Source organism: Hyperoodon ampullatus, assembly GCF_949752795.1.
Source record: "Hyperoodon ampullatus genome assembly, chromosome: 18".
NCBI classification, from domain to species: Eukaryota; Metazoa; Chordata; class Mammalia; order Artiodactyla; family Ziphiidae; genus Hyperoodon; species Hyperoodon ampullatus.
In genome coordinates this window covers 39,701,728-39,723,177 of record NC_136931.1, presented here as the reverse complement: position 1 = coordinate 39,723,177, position 21,450 = coordinate 39,701,728, and the positions used below count along the sequence as shown (strand labels likewise).

Sequence of the window (21,450 nt, the reverse complement as noted above, 5' to 3'; positions counted from 1 at the left end):
TATGAGAATTATCAGAACTGTGTTTGTTCCAAATATGAGCCTGCTATAGCATTTTAATTATGAATAGAATTAAACAGAAATTCACTTGCTGTCTCCCATCTGATAATATTACCAGAGACTTCCCTTAAAGAAATTTAAAATTATTTATTCTATGTAAATCTCTACAAGTCCTTAATTTCAACCTTATTATAAGAAATAACACACAGTATCAACAAGCTGGCAGAATTTTGACAATTCTCCTGCCTCCCTCCATTCCGCCTTCTTTTCCTCTTTCCCTCCCTCCCTTTCCCTCCTCTTCCCTCACTCCCTTTCTTTCCACAAAGCAAGTAAATGGGTATATAGCAAATAGTAGGGATCACACGCTTTCATTACAGGGGTTGGGAATGTGGACTCTCACAAAAACAGACTTGATTTTAAGTACTGTATCTGTGCTTTACTAGCTGTGTGACCATGAATAATTTAATCATTCTGTGCCTCAGTTTGTCAGGCTGTAAAATAGGTGCAAAGAGTACCTACCTCTTAGGATTGTTGTGAGGGGGGATTCCAATTGGTTTTAAAACAGTATTTAGCACAGAGGAAGCATAATAATTATTATTTTTCACTTCTCTGAATATATAAAACATTTAGTATTGGGATTCATAGTCTCAAAATCTAACACTCACTGATGTGAATATCTGATTAGCTAAATGGAGAAAAACGTTGTTATAGTAATTATTTCTTTAGTTTCTCATTTTGTTTTTTTAACTGAAAACCAGAATCACAATTTCTTGGCATTATCTGTTATCAATGAACAGTATAAGACTATAATATTATTTTTGACAAGGCACTGAACATTTGAACTGAAGAAAACTAAGAAATAGTAGTAAATAAAACTTTTCTTTTACTAATCCCAAGTGAAAGATGAAATTAATGATGATATATATGTGAAAACTCTGGAGAAGTCATACAGAAAGAACCTCAAGTACTTGAGGCACACTTGAAATTCAAATGACACTAAATAACTAATTCTTAAATCAAGAACCCTTCACTAAAATTAAAAACACAAATGCTTTCTTTTTCTTGATTTCTTGTAGGAAGTGAAAGAGTACTCGGTAGGTGTCAGACTATTTTAAAAAGCAGGTTATAGAGATGATATTTCAGGAGCGTAAAAATACTAAGGCGGATCTCATAAATGATTGGTATATTATTTAATTCAGGTTAGCATCAGAATTGTCAATGTTTGTTTATTAAGCAATGCAGTCCTTTAGGTAGGAAGCATGGTTCTTTGGAGAAGTTGATAGACACAAGATACACAAACTGGAATATGGTGAAAAAACAGACAGTATAGGTTTTTAAAAATTTAACCTAGGAATTATTTAACATGGCCATTTCTTTGGGTTGAAGAAAGAAATTCATATAGATTTTCCTGGTTCAGGCTCCAGTGAGGTCTATAGGCAAATTTGTAACTAGAGCAAGATTCAGACCTATTTCCATTTTTGTGCTTACCTCTTAAATATGTCCAGTTCCTAGAGCATAGAGGAAAGCACTAGATTGGCCATGGCATGAAACAGGTTAGAATTCTGGCCCTGCCACTTAATAACTGTGTACGGCTTAAATGGGCAATTTGCTAAACTTCATGAATTTCAGTTCCCACCCTCTAACCTCCACCCTGGGCAAAATGAGTATAATCATTTTTCTACCAACTCTAGAGAGTTAGGATGGTCTGAGGAGAAAATGTATATAAAAATGCTTTGAAAATTATTTAATGCTTTAAAAATATTATTTATCATCATTATTTCAAGATGAGGGAAAACTCCCCCTCCTCTAATATATTCAGTTTTTTATGGCCAGCTAGATCTTCCAGAAAGCTACATAAAAACGGAACATTTTAACAACACTCGGCAATGTTTAGATGTTAAAAAAAAATTATCCAAACTGGCACATTTCTTCTTAAACAGTTCTAAAAGTAATACATACATAGTGCAATGAATTTGGAAATACAGAATGAGAACGGGAGGAAGTAAAGGTCACCCTGACTCTCTTATTTCTTGAGTTAACCATTGATAAATAATTTTTAAATTTTCTTTGGGTCTTTTTTCTCTATGTGTGTGATATTCAAAACCAAGTTGTGAATATGCTGTATTTATTATTTAACATTCTTCTCTTCTCACTTGACATTTTACAAAAAACAAATTTAATTTGTTAGTTTCTGTATTGTTTCCGATTCTAAGCATCATAAAATACTTAATAGTGAAGGTTACCTATGAGCTATTATGTAAAAAAAGTTCAGCATATATAACCTAAATAAATATATTAGAAATTCATATGCTTTAAAGCAGTGATCCCCAACTGTTTTGGAGCTAGGGACCGGTTTCGTGGAAGGCAATTTTTCCACCAACAGGGTGGGCGGGGGAGGATAGTTGGTTCAGGCTCTAATGTGAGCGATGGCGAGCCATGGGGAGCAGCGGATGAAACTTCGCTTGCCCGCCTGCCGCCCACCTCCTGCTGTGCGGCCCAGTTCCTAACACAGCCAAGGGGTTGGGGACCCCTGCTTTAAAGGATATCCCTATGTTTTTATGTGTTTGACCATTTCAAAAGTTTCATAGACAATTCCAATATTTATATTTAATTAAAGACCATGAAACTTTTTTTAGTATTTTTAAATAAAAGATAGTTAAAGATTACTTCATTTAAAAGCTGATAACAAACCTCTAGAACACTTCCTTCTACTTAAGTGAGGTGTTCGATAAAATAAGCACTATAGAAATATAGATTATACTTGAGTTTAAATAAAAATCTGAATAAATACTATAGAATTGTTGTCTCCCCTTTATTCTATTAATAATTGCTAATAGGAATATTATGGAGAATGATTGAAGCTTAATAGTCATATGTCAATTACCAAGATCACATTTTTGTGGTACAATGAATTTGCAAAGGTAGACTATCAAATATATTTTATCGTCAAAGGTGGTCTGCCAACCGGCAAGTCATTTCATAAGTTATGCTCTAAAATATATCATTTATTGATATCCAAGAGACACCTCGATATGTCATTAATAGTGCAGAAACTCGAAGCCAGGGATATTTTTGTCTTTATAATTAATTTGAGACAGCAGCTAATAAAAACCAGAATAATAACCTTCAAATTAATTTTGACCCTAAGCTATAGCAATTTCAACAGAAGTTAGTATATTTACATACCAAATTAAAATTCTTAAACTAGTATTACAATAGATGCAGTGTTTTTATGAAATACTACCTGTATAATATTTCATTAAAATAATAAAATGAGAACAATATAGAAATGTCATAAATATTTGTGTCCTAGAAAGGATTTAGAGAGAATTTCTGGTAGTATAAATTAATACATGATTAATCATATTATTTTTATTTATAAAGCATCCAAACATACACATCTGTAATCTTATATGTCTTTACCATCAAGAGAAATATATTCCAGAAGTAATTTTAAAAACACTGCTTTTGGGCTTCCCTGGTGGCGCAGTGGTTGAGAGTCCGCCTGCCGATGCAGGGGACACGGGTTCGTGCCCCAGTCCGGGAAGATCCCACATGCCGCGGAGTGGCTGGGCCCGTGAGCCATGGCCGCTGAGCCTGTGCGTCCGGAGCCTGTTCTCCGCAACGGGAGAGGCCACAACAGTGAGAGGCTCACATACCGCAAAAACAAAACAAAACAAAACAAAATAAAAACCACTGCTTTTACTGTGCTCATGTTTTCTAGTTGAGAAGTCTGGACTTTAAGCATTTTTATATTATAGAACTCATCAGAAAGCAGGAGGAAACCAACAATACAACGGATGGCATTTGTTAATATAAACCTTTGTGTAAAAATGTTATGAAACTAACAATGGAAAAAGAATAGAATTATTAAGCAACAAATGGCTATTTAAAAAAATCTAGTTAATAGTATACTACCTGGGTTATTCTCTTACTTGAAAAAATTACAGTATATTAGGTTGTCCTAATTTGGAACTATGTAACTGCCACTCTCATGTTTCTAGTTTTACTAGAAGAGTGCATTTTTTTGGTATAAGCGTAAGAAAAAAAAAAAAAAACTGGAAAGTTCCATAGTGCGGTTTCCTTCCTCCCTTTCCCCAACAGAAAAAATAAGAAATACTGTACCTAACCAACAGATCTGATGATTCCAAAAGGGACAAGTCTCTATTCTGAAACACTATTCAAGTCAGAACATTCCAAATTAGGATTTTGTGAGACACCAGAAAATTATGGCATGAAAAATAGAAGAATATTTCTAATGCACTATAAAATGTATTCCTCAAAGCAAAAGAGCTAATGGAAGGCCAGAGCACTTAATGGATAAAATATAATCAAATGAAACAGAAGCATGTTCCAAGCTGAAAGGCAACAATATCACTATTCTCACATAATTGGATAGTAGTCATAACCCAGTAAGATCAGGTTTAAAAACATTTAAATATATATAAATACACATATGTATAAATAACATATATAGCACCTGAAGTAAATACATATTCATATTCATATATTAAAGAATCACTGTGAAATTTTAAAAATATTTTTTAACTATTGAAAAATAAACAGCCAGTGAAAAAATAAGTTTTCTTTGCAAAACTTGACTCTGGAAACAAAGATTCTTCAAATGCTTCTCCAAGAATTTGTCTGTTTATTTTAAATATAATCAAATAAAAAAATAAAAATAAATAAATATAATCAAATATTTGAAATAGAAGGCAAATGTTCATGAAAACAGACATATATACATGCATATATATGCATATATATTTTTATACACATAATTGGCTAAATACAATTAACATATATAATACACATAAAATACAGATCTTCCTTAACTTACTATGGCATTGCATCCTGATAAACCCATCATCAATTGAAAATATCATAAATTGTAAATGCTTATACTACACCCAATCTACCAACTGTCATAGTTTAGCCTAGTCTACCTTAAATGTGCTCAGAACACTCACATTAGCCTAAAGTTGGGCAAAATCATCTAACACAAAGCCTATTTTATAATAATCTGTTGAATATCTCATTTGTTTTATTGAATACTGTACTGAAGGTGAAAACCAGAATGGTTGTAAGTGTGTCAGTTGTGATCGAGTCGCTGAGTGGGAGGAGTGGCTTGCTGCTGCTGCCCAGCATCACAAGAGATCATCATGCTGCATATCAGTAGTCTGGGAAAAGTATAGTTTCTACTCTAAATTCAAAGTATACTTTGAAAAAATTCAAACTATAGTTTCTACTAAACGAGTATCAATTTCGCACCATGGTAAAGTTGAAAAATCACTAAGTCGAACCATTGTAATTCGGGGAATGTCTGTATATAAATTTTTGTATAATATATGTGTATATGTGTATGCCCATGTATATTCCAAACAGGAATTTAGACTGCTACATCTCATCTTAGAAGCAGACTATGCCCAAAATCTATGCCTCAAGCCTTTGGTGAATAGCTAATGAATTCAGTATTCAAATAGGGATTAAAAATATTGATTTGGAAATTCAGGACAAACTTACTACTAAAAATGTTTCACACTTTTTACTTAAAAGAACATAGTTAGGTACACATGATTAGACTCTACCAACTGAAATAAATTATTGCCGATTTGGCTAGAGTTGTTGATCACCACAAAATTCTCTCTTGTGGACAACCATGGCTTACATATTAAATGGAAGGCTTTAGGCAGTTTTTGTACTTGTTTCCTTAGACCTAAATGGTCCACATAATGATAAAAAGTCAAATAAGAAAAAAATGTAAAATTATGTGCTTTTTAAGCCCAACAAAATTGTTATCATACTAAAGCTCGCCTGTGTACTAACAGTGCAGTTTTTATAGGCAGGTGTTTCTGGTACTAAAGTTTTCACGTTAATTGAGGCTCTATTTTTGATTTCAGTTTAAAGGTGTTGCTAGTGATTGAATCTACTCAGTAGTGCACTTTTATGAATAAGACTCTGAATATTAAAATTCTTCCATGTACTCTCTAAATTCATTGAGATTCAGTCAAATAGAAAGATATCATATACCAAGAAGATTCCTTTGTATATGATGTACAATGGAGTAACAGATTAATTTTCCTTTTTGGACAACTTAATGATATTGATTAACATTAAAAAACTTCAACAGTTACATATTAAAAAAAAAGATTGGGGTATAAGGCAGACAATTACTAGTATTACCTTTAACGGCTTTTGTTAGAGGAAGTGAATGTTAACAACTCTTTATAAATTAAAGTTGCCCTCTCCCAGGAACTTCAATACTGTATCAGAAAAAAATAAAATAAAATTGTCAACTATTGCTTTTAAGAAAGGGAACAATTGCCATTTTCTATAACATTACTTCTGAAATCAACACCCTTATTCAACAACCTTGATATCATTTCTGATAATGAGTCAGTGAAAAGAGTGATTAGACAAATGGTACAATTCAGAAAGAAAATAAGATGCAGAAAGAAATTCAGAAAGAAAATAAGATGCCAACTGAGTTTTCCCAGGTCATCCAATCAACTCCTTGCAGAGTTAAAAATAGAAGCTAAGACTAATTCCCACAGCTACTGCCAGATCAGAGCCTGACAACTTTGCATTGTGGTAGCTTCAACCTCTCCTGCTACTGGGATTACCTGCATTGAGGCAATTTCCTATGAGGTTCAGTCATTTCAAGGTTTGCTTTAAAATGGAGAGGGGTAGGAAAAGGTTCATAATTTTAGGGAAAATCTCATAAATTGTAAATGTGGTAATGAGATCTCATTGTAAACTGCTCACGAGAATTTGAAAGCTAAAAACTGGAAATATTTACTAACCCTTACTATGTCTCAAACACTGCAATAAGTTCCCTTTTATGTTATCTTCTTTAATCTTCGCAACAACCCTGTGATTTTCCTGTTTTAAATATCCAGAAACAATTCACAGTGGTTAAGTAACTTACCCTAAGTCATAGAGATAGAAAACAATAGAGGTAGGATTCAAACTAGGTGAGGTTCAAAGTTCAAATTCACTTCCTGAAAAACATGATTAGAACATAAATGGTAGCCAAAACTCCCCCAAATAAAATAAAGATTAAAAGAAAGAGAGAAAGGAGGGGAGGAGGGCCTAGTGATCTGCATACCTTAAAAATAATGTTTAGAACTTTTTGATTCATCTTAAAAATGACCAAAAGCTAGCTGCCTGAGAGCTCTAAGAATAAAATTATTAACAAACTAAACAAAAAACATTGATTTTTATACTCACTTTAAGATCAACCCAATTGCTTTCCTTTCATAACACTGTACTTTCATTTTATTTCATTTTCTATTGTATTTATTAAGGGATATTTTAAAGACAAGTATTTTGCCTAACAGGTTAATGATTTTTTTTTCTTCTAAACAATAACCAAGATGCCAATCCTCGTCCCCTTATTCAATAGACTAATTTGTGTCAGATCATTTTAGTGTCATATTTAATTTTTGTGGTGAAATAGTGATTTCACAAACCCTGTGAAGATGTTACACATCCACTATAACACGCATGCAGGTGGAAAAAATTTTCAACTGATGTAGATTTTGCTTTCTCTATGATTGTATTCTTCACAATCAATGAGATAGAAAAAGACATAGAGATAAGAGAATTGTTGACTAATATTTTCTTATTAAAATCTGTATCTTGGACTTCCCTGGTGACGCAGTGGTTAAGAATCTACCTGCCAATGCAGGAGACACGGGTTCGAACCCTGGTCTGGGAAGATCCCACATGACGCAAAGCAACTAAGCCCATGCGCCACAACTACTGACCCTGTGCTCTAGAGCCCGCAAGCCACAACTACTGAGCCCGTGCGTCGCAACTACTGAAGCTGGTGTGCCCTAGAGCCCGTGCTCTGCGACAAGAGTAGCCACTGCAATGTGAAGCCCGCGTGCCACAACGAAGAGTAGCACCCACTCCCCGCAACTAGACAAAGCCCATGAAGAGCAACGAAGAACCAACACCACCAGAAATAAATAAATAAATAAATTACTTAAAAAAAAATAAAATCTGTATCTTGCATTTTCAATTTTCTAAAAGTTCAAATCCATTGTGGTTGAAAAAAGAAGAGTAATGTCATATGTTTTCTTGTCCTGGGAAAATGGACTGTGCTTGGTTGAGTGTGTTTATTTATTTATTTTTTTATTGCCAAAATTTCTTTTTTATTATTTTTATATCTACTAGTACTTATTTGAATTCTACTCACTGTTTTTTTTTTTATCTTTGCTGGAATACAATTGCTTTACAATGGTGTGTCAGTTTCTGCTTTATAACAAAATGAATCAGTTATACATATGTTCCCATATCTCTTCCCTCTTGCATCTCCCTCCCTCCCACCCTCGTTTTCCCACCCCTCTAGGTGGTCACAAAGCACTGAGCTGATCTCCCTGTGCTATGCGGCTGCTTCCCACTAGCTATCTACTTTAAGTTTGGTAGTGTATATATGTCCATGCCACTCTCTCACTTTGTCACAGCTTACCCTTCTCCCTCTCCATATCCTCAAGGCCATTCTCTAGTAGGTCTGTGTCTTTTTTCCCGTCTTACCCCTAAGTTCTTCATGACATTTTTTTTTCTTAGATTCCATATATATGTGTTAGCATACGGTATTTGTCTTTCTCTTTCTGACTTACTGGTTGAGTGTCTTGAACTGCTCAAACTTTAAGGTCCATCACCTCTAAATTGCACCTTACCAAAACCTCAGACAAGAAACAGGAGAAAGGGTAGTGCCATCCATAATTCATTCCCACCACACCTACAAAAATAATCACAAGTAACTTGTGTAGAATACCAATTCTTTTGTATTAAGAAGGCAGTTTTCAAAATTAACTGGTATTGGTTCATTTGGTTGTTTAATAAATATCTTGAAAACGCTTATAATAAAGCCAAATACCAAATTGGCCATTTAAGTTGCAGAAATTTTTACGTTCTTGATATTTTACTATTTTTCCCCTTTTTTTATTAGTTTCTGATTTATAACAAAGTGAATCAGTCATACATATACATCTGTTCCCACATCCCTTCATTCATGCATCTCCCTCCCTCCCACCCTCCCCAATATTTTACTATTTTAAAGTCACAGTTTACATTTGAGTGCTTACCATAATATATAATACCAGTGAGCTCCCTAGAAATCTAAACATTTATAAAATACACCAAATGCTACTGTCTCATGCCTTGCTTTGCAATCCTGGATTGCTTTCTCCTATGGAGATGATGCAAGAAATATAATCTAGATATCTCTTCTACAGGATCACCAGCCATGTCGCAACTAACTTTTATCAGTGGAGACTCTCAGTACATACATATTTATTTATTATAAAACTCTTCGTTACTGATCATTAGGTAATTCTGGTAAATGTGGGCACGTCATAATAGTTAAGAATGTCAGCCCCATTTCATTTCAGCTTGATCCACTGCAGGAAAGCACAAATTAGATGAAAGCAATTTCCCCAAGAACAACTCACTTCCTTGAGATGAGACATAAACTTGGGTGAACAATGATTTGTCACAATTTATTTTTGAGGGTAGTGGTTTAAAAAAAGTGCTAATGTAATCTTTTCAGAATGAATCCTTTTAAAAATGCATTAATTCTCCAGTGAATATAGCTTATAATTAAAAAGCTAAACATATAATTTTACATTTCTAAATTTTTACATATGACCATATATAACAAATATTGAAATCTTAAAATCTTCATTATATTTAAAATTTGATGGCCTTTAAATCTGAATTTGGATTTGGTGAGTCTGACGGATTATTCTTAGTGACTCTATTGGGTACCACCAATTCAGATTCAACATTATTTCTGCAAGTCTCAGAAGCATTAAGTTTTGTGAATGGATAGAGGGTATTAGCATCCTGGTTGTTTTTCACTACATTGAGATTACCAGAGAACCTGAGTGTGAAAGATCATGGAGAGGAGTGTAAGAAATGGCACTAAAGGTATCACTGACTTCTCTATATATACTCAGATTCTGCAGTATACAACAGAAGGAACAAAGCAGGTTGTGTTGCTGCTACTGTTGCAATGACCAAGCATCCTCAGTCTCATAGCAATTGCAGTCCATTGTTTAAGATGTCAGTTTGTTGGTGCTTATTCAGGCAAAAGTCAGAATGCTTATTTGTTTTATGTCTGTTTTTTAATGAGGGTTTGATTAGACAGCAATCAAGACAAAAGTAAATAGGAGAAATGTTTATTAATAGGTCCCTCCATCCCTATCAACCAAAGAAAAGGCATACCTTAAAATATTGTTGTGAAATGTCGAGGGTGTGTCTGTCTGTGTTCTTGCAACCCTTCACCTTTAAGTAGCTTTTCAAAAATATGTTATAAACATGTTGCTTCATCCTTGCCCTTTTAGCCTGTTAATGTCTAATTTAAGTAAAGCAGGATGCAATCCCCAGCAAGTTATCTGTTTCTCCTTTCTTGGACCATGTAAATCAAAACAGTCTTCTTCTAAGGAGGGTAGTGAAAAGTTTTGCCAATTGTGTTCATACTTCAGCTATTCCAACATTCTTTAGTTTAGCTTAAATGAGACATTCTCATCTTTGGGCTTTAATTATTCTGTTTAAAAATAAATTTTAAAAGATACTCTAAAGAGAAACTAAGAAAAAAAAACAACAAGATAAAAGATTTACCATAATGCAGGTACATAAATATGAACTAAAAATAGTTTTAGATTAAAAATTAATCTCTTTTTATTTTAAAGATTAATCTAATTAAAATTTCAGATTAGGCTGGATAGAAATGATCCATTGCTGAAGCTTAAAAAAAAACTAGCTATAAATGTTACTAGTTTTCTACACTGTTGTTACAAGACTTGACTGACATCCGTGATGTACTCTGTAATATTTTTGAAATGATGAAATGTGTGATCCAGAGACTTGAAATATTTCAATACTTGTGTATAGGAATTTTCTTCCATGAACTAGAAATGAAAAAAGTGAGAATGTTTCCTTGCTCAAATCACATTAAGTGCATTCCCTTATATTACTTGCATTCATTTTTAAGATAGTCATAAATGGTTACATAAAATACAGGAATATTATCTGTTGAAGAAGTTGATGGTTTTTATAGTCAATGTATGTATTCAAATGATAAATGTTTCTGCATAATCTCTGACCTAACAATACCATTCCATGCCACTCCAAGAATTCTTCCATCAAAAGTAAAAGCTCCAGCACATAAAGACATGAACCTCTATGTCCATTACCACATTTCTTGAAATCATAAAACTGTTTGGAACTTAATAAATGTTTATCAATGGGTTTTGACTGAATGAAATTATGGCTCACTCATAGTACACATTACTGGGCATCTACTAAAGGTAATATGGTAGTGATATATGCTAGATATCATTAATATAATAGAAACACAATGTACTAAAAGTGTTTTGCAACTAAAAATCACTATACATTGTATGGCTTTAAAAAGGAATGAAATGCTGCTACATGCTATAACATGGATACACTTTGAAAACACTATGTTAAGTGAAAGAAGCCAGACACAAAAGTACAACTATTGTATGATTCCACTTATATGAGGTAGTTAGAATAGGCAAATTATAAACCCAGAAAACAGAATAGAGTTAACCAGAGGCTAAGGGGAGGGGAGAAATAAGGGGTTATTGTTTAGTGAGTACAGTTTCTGTTGGGGATAATAAGAAAGGTCTTAAAATGGATAATGGTAATGGTTGCTCAACATTGTGAATGTACTTAATACCAATAAATGATACACTTAAAAATGGTTAAAATGGTAAATTTTACATTATGGGACATTTTACCAAAATAAAAAATAAAAATATACTATAAAATAAAGTAAAAATTTACCTCATACTAGGCATACTAGGAAGTTTGCATAAAATTGCACTTATTTTGGGAGCTTATATGGTTATTATCATATTTGGGGACATGTAAAGAAAGCAACAGCTTAAGTAGTCCTCTTGAGTTCTTTCTCTCCATCTTTCCAACCCGGTTTCTTCCAGATTAATGGTTTTGTCACGCCTCTCTTTGAATACTAGCATCAGTAGGAATGCTAGCTAGTACTGGTTTCCTTAAGTATCAGCGAAAATTTTTAATGTATTTTTATGCTGGTAATTGTTTTAGAACCTGGGAGGGATGTCATTGTTTTCTTAACTTGGCAAAAGCAAATATATTACTGTAGACAGCATTACTAGAAAGAAATAGTAACTTTGAAGTAGACATATGTCCATCCTAAGAAAACTGAATATATTTCAAAGCAGACCACACCACTCAACTGCTGGCAATGTTCTTCCACATACTTGGCAGTATACTACTCTAAGTCTGAGAACTGTTTCTTTTTTGTAAAAATGATTTCGATTGGAAAACCCTGAATAAATCCTTTGGAATGTGTAACGTTTGGAGCTCCTTCTGGGATTCCTTTTCCATGAATCAAGGTTCTTTGATTCACTATCCTCCTTGGCACTTGCTTCCTAGTCATCTCAGCAGCCTTTGTGCCAGTGCTAAGGAAGAGCTCCCATTTTAGGTCCTAAAGCAGGGAGAACAATAAAAGGAGAACCTCATTTCAAGTACCAGAAATGTCTGGGCTATAAAGGACACACATATTGTCAAAGTAAGCCCAGAGTGGGGTGACATCACCAAGGTCATTCCTGGCTCCGCGTCCCCGCCCCCCCCAGGAGGAGCAACTAACAATTATTTGGAAACAGGACACTATTTGAGAGAATCCTAGAACATGGAGGTGAGGCTGAAGCACCCCCGTGCACCACAGAGACCAAGACAGACTGCATTAGAAGGGTGAGAGAAGGAGCTACACGTTGACCACACTGCCCCTCCCCCAGGCCAGTGGAGCACCATGGGTGAGGTCTCCCCTGAACCTCTGGTTCCTCCAGTAGGAGAAGAGAACTGGGGGACAGCAAGTACCACCACTAGCATTGGGGTTGCTTTGTGGGAGCCACTGCTCTAATCTGCTCCACTGGGATCGCAGGGGAATCTGCATGGTTTGACCACTAAAAGTTGGACTGTGATGAAGGGGGAAGGGGCATGCAACAGCCAGCACATGGATTGTGACAGATGGAATTCATACCTGCAGTGCCCAAGTAGTGATCACAACTGGCATCTTTGCTTATCTACAGAGCCAGGTTGGCGGGGCACTACAACCAGGGAACTCAGGGTACAGATCCACCTGATACGCATCTGGCCATTGAACCTGGTTTGCCCATACCCAGGGAAAGAGCAGAGTCACAGCCCACCCACTGTGGACAGTGTCTTCTGGCCATCTGACCAAAAGGGCTGGCAATAAATCCTGGAAGCTATTTGGCCCAGTCGTGCTCCAGCCAAGAGGCAGGCAGCCAGAGCTCATCACTGGCTCTGGTACAAAGCAGAGCCAGTATCAGGTGTGGAGGGATCCGGTACCATGCACAGGCAGGGAGATTAACTCATATCCAAGGCTGAGAGGAGCTCCCAGCTCCTCCCAACTGGGGAGCCTGTTTGAGAAATTAAGAGTAGCCTGGAGTGGCCCCTCCTCATCCCAGCCAGGCAAAGGAACTGGGACTAGCCCCATCCCATCTGCTGTGGAGAGTGTCTTCCTGGCCCATCTGACGAGAAGGATTGGTGACAACTCCTAGAAACTGTGTGGCCCAGCAGTGCTCAAGCCTAGAGAAGGGTAGGCAGAGCTGATAGTCTGCAAAGCCAAGCCAGTGGCCTTGGTCAGCCACAGAATGTGGAGTGTGGATCAGCTTGAGTTAAGACAACAAAGAGCTTTACTGGCTTTAGAGCTGCTTCTCCTGCTGCACCCAGGCAGGAAATCTAATTCATAGCCCTACTCATCACTGAATACAGCCTTCAGCATGTCCAACTGGGGAGCCTAACCAGAGAACATGGGAAGCTGTACAGCCCATTAAACAGCCCTAGATACAGTGGCACTTGAACAGACAGCACAGCCTGTGGCCTCCACCATCTGCAGGGCAAAACCAGTGCCCTCACCTGACCAGGGAATTAAGTGCACACTCTGGCCTGATTTGGGTTCCCAAACAATGAACTATACAGGCTCTGGGTCCTGTCCAGAGCTAGGTCCTATACAAGCTCTGATTCTCTGCCAGGAAACTAATTCATAGCCCCATCTACTACTACTACTGAATATAATACCCAGTAAAGTCTGGAGGAAGAGCCCAATTACTCAGATATGCAGATACCAATGTAAGGAATCAAGGATCACAAAAATTAGGCAAATATGACACCACCAAAGGAAACTAATAAAACTCCAATAACTGACCTTAAAAACATAAAGATCTGGGCTTCCCTGGTGGCGCAGTGGTTGAGAGTCTGCCTGCCGATGCAGGGGATGAGGGTTCGTGCCCCGGTCCGGGAGGATCCCACATGCCACAGAGCGGGCTGGGCCCGTGAGCCATGGCCGCTGAGCCTGCACGTCCGGAGCCTGTGCTCCGCAACAGGAGAGGCCACAACAGTGAGAGGCCCACACACTGCAAAAAAAAAAAAAAAAAAAAAGAATATCTATGAACTGTCAAAGAATTCAGAATAATCCTCCTAAGGAAGTTTAGTGAACTACAAGAAAGCACAGACAGCTAAGTGAAATTAGGAAAACAATGCATGAACAAGACAAGAAGTTTGACAAGGAAATAGCAACATCAAAAAAACAGGAACACTAGATTTTAAAAATACAATAACTGAACTGAAGAATTCAATAGAAAGTTTCAAAGGTAGATTCGACCATGCAGAAGAAAGAATCAGCTGGAGGATAGGACTGGAGGATAGGACTTTAGAAATTACCCGGTGGAAGGAACAAAAAGGAAAAGAATAAAAAGAGTGAAGAAGGCCTATGGAAATTATGGGACACAATAAAGTAAACAATGTTCATGTTATGGGAATTCCAGAAGAAGAAAAGAGAGAGAGAAAGGGAAAAAAAGTATATTTAAAGCAATAATGGATGAAATCTCCCCAAACCTAGGATGAGAAATGGACATCCAGATCCATGAAGCCCAAACAAGCCCAAATAGGTTGAACTCAAATAGGGCTACTCTGAGACACACTGCAATTAAATCATCAAAAGTCAAAAACAAAGAAAGAATTTTAAGACCAGCAAGAGAAAAGAGAGAAGTTACATACAAGGGAACCCTGGGATAATTGGATATTCACATGTAAAAGAATGAAATTGGACCAATATCTTATACCACTCACAAAACTAACTTGAATTGGATTAAAGACTCAAATATAAGACCTGAAACTATGCAACTGCCAGAAGAAAACATAGGAATAAAGCTCATTACATGGGTTTGGTAATGACTTTTTGGATATGACACTGAAAACACAAACGACAAAATAAAAAATAAACAAATGGAACTACATCAAACTAAAAAGCTTCTGCACAGCAAACAAAAACAAAAACAAAAACAAATCAACAAAGTGATTGAAAAGACAACATATAGAATGGGAAAAAAATATTTGTAAACCATATATCTGATAAGGGTTAATATCCAAAATAAATTAAAAATTCATACAAATCAATAGCAAAAAAAAATTACCCAATTAAAACATGAGCAAAGGAACTGAACAGACATTCCTCCAAAGAAGACACACGAAAAGCCAACAGGTACATGAAAAGATGCTCAATACCACTAGTCATTAGGGAAATGCACATTAAAACCACACTGAGATATTACCTCACACCTGTTAGAACAGTCATCCTCAAAAAGTCAAGAGATAACAAATGCTCGTGAGGATGTGGAGAAAAGGGAACCCTTGTGCTGTTGGTGGGATTGTACATTGGTAAAGCCAGTATGGAAAACAGTAGGGAGGATCCTCAAAAATTAAGACTAGAACTACATATATCTAGCAACTCCACTTCTGGGAATATATCCAAAGAAAATGAAAACACTAACTCAAAAAGATATCTGCACCCCCATGTTCATAGCAGCATTATTTATAATAGGCAAGACATGGAAACAACATAAGTGCCCATTGATGGACAAATGGGTAAAGAGGTTGTTTCATATATTTATAGATATATACATATTATATGTATACACACACACACACACACACACACTGAAATATTATTCATCTATAAGAAAACAAAGAAATGCTACCATTTGAGACAACAGAAATGGACCTTGAAGGCTTTATGCTAAGTTAAATAAGTCAGAGAAAGAAAGGCAAACACTATATGATCTCACTTATATGTGGAACCTAAAAAAAAAGAAAACAATCATAGAAAAAGAGATCAGACCTGTGGTTACAGGAGACAGAGGGTCAGGGGAGGGGAAATTGGAGGAAGATGGCCAAAGGTACAAGCTTCCAATTGTAAGATAAATACATACTATGGACATAATGTACAACATGATGACTATAGCTAACACTGACGTGTGATATATAGAAAAATCGCTAAGAATAAATTCTAAGCATTCTCTTCACAGAAAAGTATTATTTGATCTCATTTATATAAATGTGTGTGTTTGTGTGAGAGAGAAGGACAGAATACAAAAATGCAAAAAGAAAAGTTGTAAAGTACGAAGCTGCTTAGGTTTATATCTCAATCTATAACAGATAACAATTTGTTTAATTTTAATAGGTACAAAAATAAATATTAAGCATAGAACAAGCAAAAAGAAAAACTGAGCCCAGCGTAGATGTCCTTAAAGCATTTGCAAAGGAGGGCTTTATTAGGTCGCAAACACCTGCAATTACAGGCACATTTCTATGTGTGTGTGTTGTGTATGTACTTGGGGAGTGGATGCATAGCTTTTATTGAATTATTAAAGGAGATGTTAAGACCCAAAAGTTTAAAAAGCACTGGAAAGCCTGATCACAAAACCATTTTAAACTACTCTGATTATGTTTTTATAGTTTTCCTTCACTCGTTAACACTTCAAAGAACAGCACATTAATGTGGAAAGAATCTCTGCCATTTAGGTAAGATCTCTGAGTCTCAGTGTAAAATTAGCATATAGTAGAAGAATGAAATTATACACCATAGATGAAAGTACCTAGCAGAGCGCTTTAAGACTAGTACTTATTTATGCAAGACATCTTCCCCTGCTTACTTGTTTTCAGTAGAATGAAAGCATACTGAAAGCTGGTACAATGTCTTCTTTAAAGTTTTCTTTTGTAATGCTTACTATGCTTTTTGATACGGATGAGCCAATATCCACTTAAGGGCATGTAAGCTCACAATAACTTTTGTTGAATATAACTGTTTGAATGTACTTTCACTATATTATTATATAGGGATTTTAAACTAAAATTTACTTGCACACATTATTTAGAGCCTAACTTGGATATTAGAGTAGGTGGATATACACCCCTGGAAAATAATAGCTAATTTCTTCACTAAAATCAAATTGCTGAACATCTACTTTGCATATACCTAGCTAGGCACTGTATCACGAGTTGCAGGTAGTAAAAAGTTGTTAGTCAAAGACTCTGCTCTCTAGGGTTATTTTAGAACAGCAAATCATGTTCAAACTAAAGGATAGACCAAAATAGAAAGTGCCATAGGAATTTAGACAAGGGAGAAACACATCTGAAATGAGAAGGAAGGTGGGTACGGGGAAAGGTTCATGGAAGAGGCAGTGTATGCTGTGAGCAAGGTTTCAACGTGTAGCAGGGTGAGTGAAAGGAACAAATGAAGACATATAGTCGTGATATCATGAGGCACAAACTAGAAATAAACAGCACTTGTTCTAGGCTGGTCATGAGGTAATTTAAGGGGATTAGTGAGAAACTAGATAAAGAGATATCTCTTTATATATTACTTATTAATAATACTTTTGAACACAAGTATTTAATTTAGAAAAAAGAACAATATAGGGATAGGAGATTAGGAGGTACAAACTATTATTATAAAATGAGCTATAAGGATATATTGCATAGCACAGAAAATATAGCCAATATTTTATAATAACTATAAATGGAGTATAACCTTTAAAAATTGTGAGTCACTATATTTTACACCTGTAACTTATATAATATTACACATCAACTATACTTCAATTAAAAATGCTATTTTAGTGAACAAAACACTAAGCAGTAAAATTTTAAAAAAAGAACTTAGAAGAGAACTCAAAAATAAAGACGTAAAGAACAGGTTGAAACAGCACAGAAATCTGGCAATTAAGAGGCCATTGATAACTTTCAAAATAGCACTTTTTCTACCCATTCTCAGTGGAGGCAAAGCCTTATTAATCCTACTATTTCTTTTTCTGTTTTTCAAAATCTCAGGATAAGTCTATTTCAATTGTAGCTAATGGCAGTAATGCAGCACCAGAAAATGCCTTTTGTAAGGAGAGGTAACTTTGAATCCTAAATCGGTACTCAAGTCTTAAATTACTGATAACACTGACCACCCACCAGACTAAATTTTTTTTTACGTGATTGGAAAGCAACAGATTGATTTCAATTCTATCTTGTCAAATCTACAAAAAAGTTCCTACAGTTCATTTAGCAACTAATAGGTACATCCTTCTATTTGGTATTACTCCTCCTTAACACCGGGCAATTAATTTTTCCTTTCTCTGGGAAACGTTTTTAACAAAGGAAATAGAGTCATAAATCAGTTTCGGTTAGGAAATCATACAACTATTTCTACCTAGGGCTTTGAATTTAGAAACTTTCCTCAGAAATTGTTTAAATATAACGAAGTCCAAATTCAGAAATACCTTAAATTTAATTATCTTAGTTGCACTAAAATAACAAATTCTATTTTCTATGTTGTTTCCTTTCTTCCCCAGAAGGTTTCTCCAACCCTAATCCATAACTTAGTGCATTCATCTCACCTATAAAATCACTGGCAGGTATGATGCCGGCTTTGGCCGCTCCAGTCCCCTAATCCTGACCCATTTCTTGCCAAAGAATTCAGTTTCTTCAGAAACCAAGTAACAGACATTTCAATTTCTAACCATCATTAGCATATTTTCATGTACTAATAGTCAACATAAAAACACCTTTTAAAATTACAGAAATTTTTACTGTACTTAAGATCAATTGCACTAACCTGTATTTCATAAACCTTGGGCTACTTTCTTAAAAATGAATTATTATTTTAATATGTCTTTCACTTATTATTCAGAATAATTATTCATATAATTAAATATTTTACAATTAGGTAAGAAAGGTGGAAAATAGTTTTGCTATTCTTGTTCTTTGTTCTCTCTTCTACTTGGTGTGCCTGAGTCAAAATTTTAGAATATTGAAAATTTAATTTTTCAAACCCAAACCACATTTAAAGATAATAATAACAACCAGCCAAAACAATTTCGGTCCAGAGGTTTGCATGGTCCAGGGAACAGTTCTTTGAGTGGGCCATTTGGAGTGGGATTTGCCCACCCCCTTCCACTCCTTCTGCCTCATATACTGAAGATAGAAAGACAAAGAAACCAACTCAAATCTTTCCAAAGTGTATTTATAAATAGAGAATTTGTAATCAGAAAAACAATAACGATATATAATAGAAGTAACATGATTTTTCAGAACCAGTATCTTCTTCTAAAGCAATATTTAAAAAAGAAGGTAAGAAGGTTAGCTATAAACCCTGGCCCTCTTTTTCATTGATCTCCTATTTTAATTTGTTAAAATAAAATCCATGGCCTTTTGAGTCAAACTGTCTCTTTAATTTCAGATTTAAAGATAACAAATCTCTTTTTAAATGGAATATTGGCACACAGACACCACACAGTCTGGCTTATTGCAACTGTTCTCTGTTAGTGAAGTGGCACATTTGCAATCCCCACCATAGCAATCTTCACCATTTCACAGAATATCGTTCAATTGTACATCCCCAGGTGGGCAACAAGAATGGGCACTTGAGCTCAGCAGCAAAGCGTTTGTGGGGAAATCCTAGGTCAGAACCCCTAAAAGGGGAGACTAACTTGAGGATGCCCAAATAACCTGAGGTTTACCTTGGCCACCTCCCCTGACTTTCTGACTGCCTGTGGGAAAAGCCTCTCTGGAAACTCTTTTGAGGTTATTGGGGGAATCCTAGGACAAACACACTGCTTGCTTTTGCAGGAGGACTTGCCCCATACCCTACCCAGCTAGGTGTCTCACAACCTAGCTGGACTAAAAAACCTTCAAGAAAAACGGGATAGACTGACATTTGCATTTCTACTTCCACCTATTCTTATGCACATGGAGCAAAATATGTAGGTACTGCCCTCTTTCTCACACCCCAACAGATTCTGCTGTCCTCGAAACCCATCTGGTAGCTGCAGTGACTACAATGAAGGGAGTTATCGGAAACCATGTTGGTACTGGGCTTAAAGGATTTTTCATGCCATGCATTTTGAGGAAGGACACAGATAATAGTACAAACGTGGTATAAGGCAATGCCCTTTCTGGGTCCTTGAAAAATCAGTCACGGAACAGAGGTGGTGGACAGGAGCTGACAAGAGCTGGCTTGTTAATGGGCACAGCATACCCGGGGTGTGGGGGGGAAATCAATGAAATGAATGACAAGAGAAGATGGTAAATGAAGGGAGAAGTGGGGACAAGTGCTGCTCAACCCAAGCTGAACTCCAGGAGGTAAGTTTCTCCTCTAATTTGAGATTCTTTCTAAAGGTTCAGTATTGAAGTGCGTGTTTGACGTTGAAATGTGCAGACCCATTATGATAACTGGAAAGGGAGAAGACTGAGGAAGGCAAAAGGAAAGGGAAGATTTCCGATTACTTCTCTAGGCTGCTGACAAGAACCTGCTGCTCGCAAACCAGAAATTAACCAAGCGAAGGTTGAAGGTAGCAACGTAAAAGTGCAACTCAAATTATTTTACATTCTGAATCCTCTTCAATATCTAAGCGAGTGTGGCACAGCAATGGTTGATTATCTTAAGATTACAGAGGCTGGCCGCCTTCTTTGTTTGCCCAGTAACACCGCTCCTCCAATAACCTCAAGCACTTGGCTGATTAACATTTCAATTTCAGTTGTTGCTCCTTTTCCCATTGCAGAAGGCGGCAGGGATATTCCCCTTCTTCCCTCTGTATTACAAACCCCATTACTAACCAAGCAGAAAGCACCGCGCAGTGTGGCCGAGGCTAATAATAGCCGGGCTGCTTACCTTCTCCGGAGGGATCGAATCAGCGCATGTCCCGGGGGCCGGCTGCCCCGGGGCCGCAGTGCCGCCGCGCCGGGTCTGTGCTCGTTCAGCTCGGCCGGCCCCCACCCGACCTGCCAGCTGCAGCAGCTGCTCCCGCCGCCGAGCTCCGGCCGCCGGAAGTCATCCCCCGCGCCGGGCCGGATCGCCACATTCCGCGCCAGCCGCGGGGGGAGAGGGGCCTCTCCGGGCTGCGGGGACCGGCTCCTGGAAACTGCGCTCAACGATCGCTACCCTTCCCGGTTGTAGGGTTATTTTCTAGGAATGCTTTTATAGAAGAAGCGTCGCCGGCTGGTGGACCGAGAGAGAAGAGCCAGAGTGACTTTCCCTGCAGAGCGCCTTTCCTCTGAGCGCTCCCCTGTCACTCCCGCGGCATGGACAGC

General features: G+C 36.7%; 1 long non-coding RNA gene across 1 annotated transcript in view; it reads right to left on the bottom strand.

Annotated features, from left to right (window-relative positions):
* LOC307066381 overlaps window positions 1-21,139 on the bottom strand; it is a 30,569-nt gene extending 9,430 nt beyond the window's left edge. The window contains exons 1-2 of the long non-coding RNA XR_013811372.1: window positions 21,032-21,139; window positions 14,243-14,450 (exon numbers count right to left, since the gene is read on the bottom strand). This is a non-coding gene — a long non-coding RNA (uncharacterized lncRNA). The remainder of the gene's footprint in view (window positions 1-14,242; window positions 14,451-21,031) is intronic.
* Between the last annotated feature and the right edge of the window lie 311 nt (window positions 21,140-21,450).